Raw genomic sequence first — 9,829 nt, forward strand, 5'->3', positions numbered from 1 at the left:
ACATATAAATATATACACTACTGTTCAAAAGTTTGGGGTCAGTAAGACTTGTAATAGTCTTTAAAGAAGTCTCTTATGCTCATCAAGGCTGCATTTATTTGATTAAAAATATAGAAAAAAAAAACAGTAATATTGCAAAATGTTTTTACAATATAAAATAATGTTTTTTATTTTAACATACTTTAAAATAGAATTTATTCCTGTGATGAAAAGCTGAATTTTTATCAGCTGTTACTCCAGTCTTAAGTGTCAGATGATCCTTCAGAAATCATTCTAATATGCAGATTTATTATTAGAATGATCAATGTTGGATAATATCAACAGTTGTGCTGCCAAATATTTTTTGGAACCTGTAATTTTTTTTTTTTCAGGATTCTTTCATGAATAACAAGTTTAAAAAGTACAGTGTTTATTCAAAATATAAATATTTTCTAACAATGTAAATTATTTATTATTAACTTTTAATAAACTTTTAATTATTAACTTAATACATCCTTGGTGAATAAAAGTATTAATTTCTTAAAAAAAAAAAAAAAAAAAGAAACAATAAAAATGTACTGACTCCAAACTTTTAAACAGTAGTGTATATATAGACTCCAAGCTTTTGAATGGTATAATGTTACAAAAGCATTTTATTTCTGATAAATGCTGATCTTTAGATCTTTTTATTCATAAAAGAATCGTAAAAAAGTACTAGCTGTTTTAAATATTTATAATAATAAAAAATGTTTCTTGAACAAATCAGCATAGTAATTATTTCTGAATTATCATGTGACACTGAGTAATGACGCTGAAAATTTAGCTTTGATCACAGGAATAAATCACATCTTAAAATATATTGAAATAGAAAGAAGTTTTTAAAGTTTAAATAATAAAAACATTTCAAAATGTTACTGTTTTTGCTGTACTTTGAATCAAATCAATGCAGGATTGGTGTTCAAAAACTTTTGACTGATAGTGTATATATATTTATATGTTAATGCCTAAATGTTTCTCAATAATCTTTCATTTTCATTGTTTGATCATAAAACTAAGCATTTAAATAATAAAAAAAAATCTCAAGCTATATATATAAAGATCTGCACTAAATTGCATATTTTTGCCCTGTCTGGATCTATAAATTACACTTTTGTTCCTTCTCAGGTACGAGCTGTGTATTCTTCCTATATGACTGCTATTTAGGCCATAAAAGCCTGACGTATAAGATACCAAACATAAAACTCATGATTTCTTTACATTTCCTTCTGTATTAAAGGTTCTTCTTATATATAAGGTTGAATACCCTGTTCAGCTAAAGGAATTCTGACTGTTATGTTATTTGACAGGCTTCAGGGGGTTAAAACTACAAGTGGCGGAAATCTTTTCAGGAAGCGTGGCACATATTCATCCTTCACCCTGAACAGAAGCATCACCATAATCGCTTCATTCATCTCTGTCTGAAGGTTTCTCATTTCAATCCCATGAGTCACATGTGACTGTACTGTATGTGACTGCAATAAAAAAGGTTTTGGTTGCTGTGGGTGACCAAAGGTGGGTAGACAGCCTTCTTCATTCTGTCATTTGACTCTCTCTCCTGTGGCTTGTTTCAGTGAGACGGACTGAATGCAAATGAGTCAGCTGCTTTTCCTAAAATGATCCTTCCCCCCCCACCCTCAAGTGTCTCTTACTGCCCCAATAAATCACAACAGACTCAAAGTATGGGTGGGAGTGTGTTACATTTGACCTTAAATGAATAAATTATTACAAGCTTCAGCAGATGTGCAGTAATCATGCTGTGCCTACCAAATGTCGCCATCACAGATTGTTGGTTAAAATTAATTGAAGACTACATGTTACCTCGAATGTGTTCATGTCTTATTTAAGAATTAAATGCTGCTTTACATTGAGGTTCAGTGTTTGTTTGAGTGCTTGCATTTGGATGTTTGTGCCTTACTGTAGCAGAACTGAAAATGAGCAGGGCAGATACTGACCTGAAGGACAAAATACACAAAGACTCATCCTCAAAGGATTTAAAAACACATTCCCAGGTACAGCATGTTTACTAAAAAAGTTCTTATGTTCTTCTTACTGAGCACAACAGTGACTGCACTTTTTTTTTTCCAGTGGCCTTGGTTCAGAAAGTATTTTTCACCACGGAGAGAAAAAAAATGTTCATGAACCAAACAGATGAGATGAATCACATGTAAAGTTTGTTTTGAAACTAAAATGAATTTTAAAATAAAATAAACACATGACCCTACATAGGACAAGTGGTTGTGACTAGAATAAAATAATAAAATAAAAGTGTAAAAGTGAGGAAATGAGCTAATAAAATAAAATACTATAAAATAAATAAAAAAAAATAATATAAAAAATAATAAAATAGATAAGAATGTCATGAGGGAATGAACTATAGTAATCAAACCAAAACTATGGTCCAGTTATAAAAAACTGATTACTGTCATTGTAAATAAATAGTAAATAAACACATAACCCTGTATAGAAGTGGCTGAAATAAAATAAAATAATACAAGTGTAAAAGTGAGCAAATGAACTAATAAAATAAAATATTATAAAATAAAATAAAATAAAGAAAATAATAATAAAATGTACAAGAATGTCATGAGGGAATGAACTATAGTAATCAAACCAAAACTATGGTCCAGTATAAAAAAACTGATTACTGTCATTGTAAATAAATAGTAAATAAACACATAACCCTGTATAGAAGTGGTTGAAATAAAATAAAATAATAAAAGTGTAAAAGTGAGGAAATGGACTAATAACATAAAATACTATAAAATAAAATAAAGAAAATAATAATAAAATGTACAAGAATGTCATGAGGGAATGAACTATAGTAATCAAACCAAAACTATGGTCCAGTTTAAAAAAAAAAACTAATTACTGTCATTGTAAATAAATAGTAAATAAACACATAACCCTGTATAGAAGTGGTTAAAATAAAATAAAAAAAGTGTAAAAGTGAGGAAATGAACTAATAAAATAAAATACTATAAAATAAAAAAAAAAAACATAATAAAATGTACAAGAATGTCATGAAAAACTGATTACTGTCATTGTAAATAAATAGTAAATAAACACATGACCCTGTATAGAAGTGGTTGAAATAAAATAAAGTAAAATAATAAAAATAATAATAATAATAATGCAATAAAATAAAATAAATGTACAAGAATGTAATGAGGGAATTAACTAATAAAATAAATAAAAAAACACAAGGCCCTACATAGGACAAGTGGTCAGGATACAATAAAATAAAATATTTAAAATGTAAATAAATGAAATAAATAAAATGTACAAGAATTTAATGAGGGAATGAACTAAACCAAAACTATGGTCCAATATAAAAAACTGATTACTGTCATTGTAAATAAATAGTAAATAAACACATAACCCTGTATAGAAATGGTTGAAATAAAATAAAATAATAAAAGTGTAAAAGTGAGGAAATAGACTAATAACATAAAATACTATAAAATAAAATAAAGAAAATAATAATAAAATGTACAAGAATGTCATGAGGGAATGAACTATAGTAATCAAACCAAAACTATGGTCCAGTTTAAAAAAAAAAAAACTAATTACTGTCATTGTAAATAAATAGTAAATAAACACATAACCCTGTATAGAAGTGGTTAAAATAAAATAAAATAAAAGTGTAAAAGTGAGGAAATGAACTAATAAAATAAAATACTATAAAATAAAATAAAAAAAACATAATAAAATGTACAAGAATGTCATGAAAAACTGATTACTGTCATTGTAAATAAATAGTAAATAAACACATGACCCTGTATAGAAGTGGTTGAAATAAAATAAAGTAAAATAATAAAAAAAAAAATAATAATAATGCAATAAAATAAAATAAATGTACAAGAATGTAATGAGGGAATTAACTAATAAAATAAATAAAAAAACACAAGGCCCTACATAGGACAAGTGGTCAGGATACAATAAAATAAAATATTTAAAATGTAAATAAATGAAATAAATAAAATGTACAAGAATTTAATGAGGGAATGAACTAAACCAAAACTATGGTCCAATATAAAAAACTGATTACTGTCATTGTAAATAAATAGTAAATAAACACATAACCCTGTATAGAAATGGTTGAAATAAAATAAAATAATAAAAGTGTAAAAGTGAGGAAATAGACTAATAACATAAAATACTATAAAATAAAATAAAGAAAATAATAATAAAATGTACAAGAATGTCATGAGGGAATGAACTATAGTAATCAAACCAAAACTATGGTCCAGTTAAAAAAAAAAAAAAAAAACTAATTACTGTCATTGTAAATAAATAGTAAATAAACACATAACCCTGTATAGAAGTGGTTAAAATAAAATAAAATAAAATAAAAGTGTAAAAGTGAGGAAATGAACTAATAAAATAAAATACTATAAAATAAAATAAAAAAAACATAATAAAATGTACAAGAATGTCATGAAAAACTGATTACTGTCATTGTAAATAAATAGTAAATAAACACATGACCCTGTATAGAAGTGGTTGAAATAAAATAAAGTAAAAAATAAAAAAAAAATAATAATAATGCAATAAAATAAAATAAATGTACAAGAATGTAATGAGGGAATTAACTAATAAAATAAATAAAAAAACACAAGGCCCTACATAGGACAAGTGGTCAGGATACAATAAAATAAAATATTTAAAATGTAAATAAATGAAATAAATAAAATGTACAAGAATTTAATGAGGGAATGAACTAAACCAAAACTATGGTCCAATATAAAAAACTGATTACTGTCATTGTAAATAAATAGTAAATAAACAAATAATGAAATGGTTGAAATAAAATAAAATAAAATAATAAAAGTGTAAAAGTGAGGAAATTAACTAATAAAATAAAATAAAATACTATAAAATAAAAAAAATGTACAAGAATGTAATAAGTGAATTAACTAATAAAATAAAATAAAATAAATTTTAAAAAAACAACGCTACATAGGACAAGTGGTTGGGATACAATACAATAAAATATTTAAAATATAAATAAATGAAATAAATAAAATGTACAAGAATGTAATAAGGGAATGAACTAATAAAATAAAATATTTAAAAAAAATACATGGAGTATACAAGAATTGTGAACTAATAAAATAAAAAATAAAATAAAATAAAATAAAATAAAATAAATAAAATTAAAAAATAAAATGGACAATAATGTTATGAAGGAATGAACTGTAGTAATCAAACCAAAAGTATGGTCCAAAATAAAAAACTGATTACAGTCATTGTAAATAAATTGTAAATAAACACATGACTCCAAATAGGACAAGTGGTTGGAATAAAATAAAATAAAATAAAATAAAATAAAATAAAATAAAATAAAATAAAATAAAATAAAATAAAATAAACAAGATTTTAATGAGGGAATGAACTATAGTAATCAACCCAAAACTATGGTCCAATATAATAATACAATGATTACAGTCATTGTGTAAAAGTATACATATTCTAAGTTTATTGGGGAATAAAGGTTAAATACAAATATAAGTAGTTTCTAAATAAGTAGTTTGTGTAGACAGACTGGATTGTTGGAAGCGTATTCACTGTATTTTTCAATGAATTACTTAACATTCTTGGAGCTCGCAGCGAGTCTATTTTGAAAGCCTTATATATTAGTTTTATTGTTAAAAATCAATGCCTCTATGAAGATGTGAATGTGATTTTTACTTCCGTAACCTTATTGCTGCACTTTATTGCATTATGCATTATGTTTCTTCTTCTTCTTCTTGTATTCATATTGTGCATATACATCATCTCAACAATGCTGAAATACATATTTTCCCAAACACTGTGAAGCGCGAGCTAGCTGGTGATGACCCTTTCAACACAAACAAATCTTTGCGAATGACTAATCAAGTTCTGGAGTCATGAGTGATGAATTTTAATGAAAGCAACCACATAAAATCCTGTCTGGCAGCTGAATGTGCTCTCTCTCTCTCTCTCTCTGTATGGCGAAATAATGTAACAGTCCAGAACAAGAGTTATTTATACTGGCGGGTATGTTGAAGTGCTTTAGTAATTTGTTTTGTTCAATTTCCAGACTAATCAGAACATGTAAAATGCCTTCAGCAAATGTAACAACAGACAGACTGTGTAAATACAATGCATACGCAATTGAAAAAATGAGAAGATGTTTGAGCACATGTTCTTGAGAAAATAGAGTCAGACTTGCTAGACAGTGCTAAAGGTTTCAGTGAGGAGTAAATAAAGGCAGTATTACAGAGGAAGGTCGTTGGTAGTTATTGAGAGTAATGGAGCTGTACAGGTCATTGATTAGACACAGGTGATGTTGGATCTGTAATATGGTTCATGTTCCTGTTGCAGTGAACCAATGCGGCCTAAAGCAGACGGTAACTAATCAGATAAGAGTAGCTCATGATAAAAGTGTAAAATCGCATTGGTGAGAGAGAGCGAATTTACTGGGCTGGTGCAGGAAGCATAGTGACTTCTGTGACCTTCGTGGTAATAAGGGTGCTGATGATGTCCTCTTCAAGATCTTGAGAAATAATTTGGTCCACGAAGGAACTGATCTGCTTCGGTGCTTTTGAAATACCCTTCATGGCCCAAAGTATCCAGTGCGACTGTACCTTGCAGGCCCTGTGGCCACTGCTATTTTAACAGCCCGAACCCTTTAGTGATCATTTTATTTAAAGTCGTGATAAAAAAAAAGTTGTGATGTACGAATGAGTGCAAAAGGATTATTGGGGAAAAAGTAGGACGGAAACTTGGTTCTATATCTTATATTTAAGATGAGGACATTGGACTCAAAATAAAATAAAATAAAATAAAATGTGCATGGATGAATTGTTCACAGTAAGATCTATGTATTCCGCGCAAAAAAAAAAAAAAAAAAAAAAAAAAAAAATATATTTTTTTATAATTATTTAGAGTAATAGGGTGAAATTTTATTTCATGCTGACTTTAATAATATTAAATAATGTAATAATATTTAAAAAAAAAATTATTCACTTAAATTAATTTTGATTCTTTTAATTTTATTTTTAAATAAATGAAATAATAAAATAAAACAAAACAGATTAATGGTTTACAGTAAGATCTTTTTGCAGACTTAAATAACATTAAATAATGTAATAATATTTAAAAATAAAACAGATAAAATATAATACAATAAAACATATACATGGATTAAAATGGAGTAAACAGATTATACATGGATTAAAAAACTGAAGGTAAAATAATAATTTAAAAAAATAAAATCAAACAAAATATACATAGATGAACTGTTCACAGTACGATCTATAACATTCATTTAGAAAAAAAATTTGAGGTAATTTAGAGTGATGGGGTGAAATTTTATTTCATGTCGACTTTAATAATATTAAATAATGTAATAATATTTAAAAAAATATATTCACTTAAATTAATTTTGTTTAATTTGATTTGATTTTAAAATAAAATAAAATCCTAAAATAAAACAAAACAAAACATACATAGATTAATTGTTTAAGATCTATAACATAATTTTATAACACATTTCTTTCTGACTTAATATTAAATAATGTAATAATATTTAAAATTACTAATATTTGTTTATATTTTAATTTCATTTATTGCATTAAATAATGTAATAATATTTAAACTTTTGTATTTTTATTCACTTTAATTCATTTATATTTTATTTTAAATTAACTTTTTTTTTATTTAAAAATAAAATAAAACATACATGGATGAATTGTTCACAGTAAGATCACTTCAGTATGTTCACTTAAATTCATTTATATTTTAATTTAATTTAATTTAATACAAATTACACAATCTAACATGCATTTTAAAAATATATAGAGAGAGAATATAGAGAATAAACAAAGAGATTTTTATGGTAAATAGGGTGATTTTTAATTTTATGTTGACCTTAATAATTTTTAAATAATACTGTTAAATAGTTCTATAATATTAATTACAAATGTCTTTTTTCATTTAATTGTAAATATATTTAATAAATAGCATTAGTAGTTTAAATACATTTAGTGTTTTTAATGAATTATTATTAAATAATTTAATTTATAATATTTATTATATTTATTAATTAATAATATTTATTATTTATTAATACATTTACTTAAAGAGTTTATTTGCAAAAACAGAAAACTCAGTTTTTTAAAATGTTCAAAAATCATGTTTTTTTTTATTAATCATGTTTTTATTGTTTTAGTTAGCTGTATTTTTTAGGTATTTTTACTTTATATCAAAACAACCCAACTGCGGTTTCACTGAGATTAATTGCACAATGAAAAAACATGATTCTTGAAAATTGTTAAAAACAGAGTTATCTGTTTTTGCAAATAAACTCTTCATTTGTACAATGTTTTCCACTATATATATTATTCCAAAGCAGTTACACAGTTAAACTATTTTTCCCCTCTCAAATCTTCCACAGACCCTCTACTGTGCCCCCGGGGTTCCCGGACCCTCATCTAGTCCAAACCCTAACCCTGTTGGTGCTTGCTCTGCTTGTAGCATATCCTGATCCCTGTGACAAGAGCTTTCTAAAATAAACCACGAATCTGTAGCCCAAGGAATTACAGAGCAATCAAACACCTTTTACCGAATCTCTGCCGATAGCTCCCACTTGTGTGCGCCGTATCTCGGGTGAGGCGGCATTAATGCGCAAGGTGTGACCTTTTCCAATCAGACTGCCATTATACTCTCATCACAGTGAGAGCTCCTCTTTCATAAGGCAGTATAAACAAGGCTCGCAAATTGGACTGTACACTCACTAGGAAAATTAAGCAAATGGCTGCATATTCAAGCCACACAAATGAAGCCAATTAGGCATTTGCACTCCACTGAGTAGAGGCCCCCTGCCTTGACTCCCAAGCCCTCCGATCAAATGAACACCAGAATAGTGTAAGTCAAACAAATAATGATGACAAGGCACAACTCCAAATGAACACGAGAAGTGGACTGGCAAGGGAGAGCAAGACCAAGAGTCGAGCCCCGGTCTCAAACAGCTTGTTCTACTCCCAGCGGTACAAGAGCTGCCGGCCTACCAGTGCAGGGATGGATGAGTGGACTCTGCTGCCAGCTGCCCCCGAGGATGAGAGGAAACAACCTGAATTTCACTCCAACACGCACGCAGACTTCCATAATCACCTTCCTCACAGCTCCAACACATCACTGACTCAGATAAGAGAGACAGCCGCGTGAGGGACAGACAGATAGACCGTGAGACGTGGCCGAAGAGCTGCGAGGCAGTGTCAGATCTTTAGGCAGACAGATGGTGAGCAGCCGTTATCTCACTGATGGATTTTGAAGAACTCCCAGAAAACCACGAAGGTCGTGATAAAACACAGAGGCTGTGCCCGAATTCTCAAACTTGTCTTTTATAGTATAGGCTTACACTGAAACTGATAAACAACTTACCTCTCGACCACTTATGAACTTTTAGACTTTTTCCAAAAAGTTTCATTTTGCTTAGTCGCAATGTGACTAGCGCCCACTTGTACGTTTTTCAGCCAATCAGCTGGCTGAACACCACACAACCTAATTAATATCCATGAGCCAAAATGACATAGGGCCCATGTACCCATGTAGGGCCGTATGATGTTTGCGATCTATATAGACGTGAAGAATGCAGTTGTGTGTAGAACTTCTGAGTGCCCGATGCACTGCAAAAAATAGTTGAGAAAAACTTAAAAAAGTAGGGTAATTTGATGCAGTAAGACTTTTGAGTTCTCTTAACAATAGTCTTTTCTCAGTAAAGATGCTTTGTTTAGCCAGCATAAATTAGTTTGTTCATGCAAAGCTGATTGTCTTATTATTTTGT

The sequence above is a fragment of the Labeo rohita genome, chromosome 21, assembly GCF_022985175.1.
Source record: "Labeo rohita strain BAU-BD-2019 chromosome 21, IGBB_LRoh.1.0, whole genome shotgun sequence".
Taxonomy (NCBI): domain Eukaryota; kingdom Metazoa; phylum Chordata; class Actinopteri; order Cypriniformes; family Cyprinidae; genus Labeo; species Labeo rohita.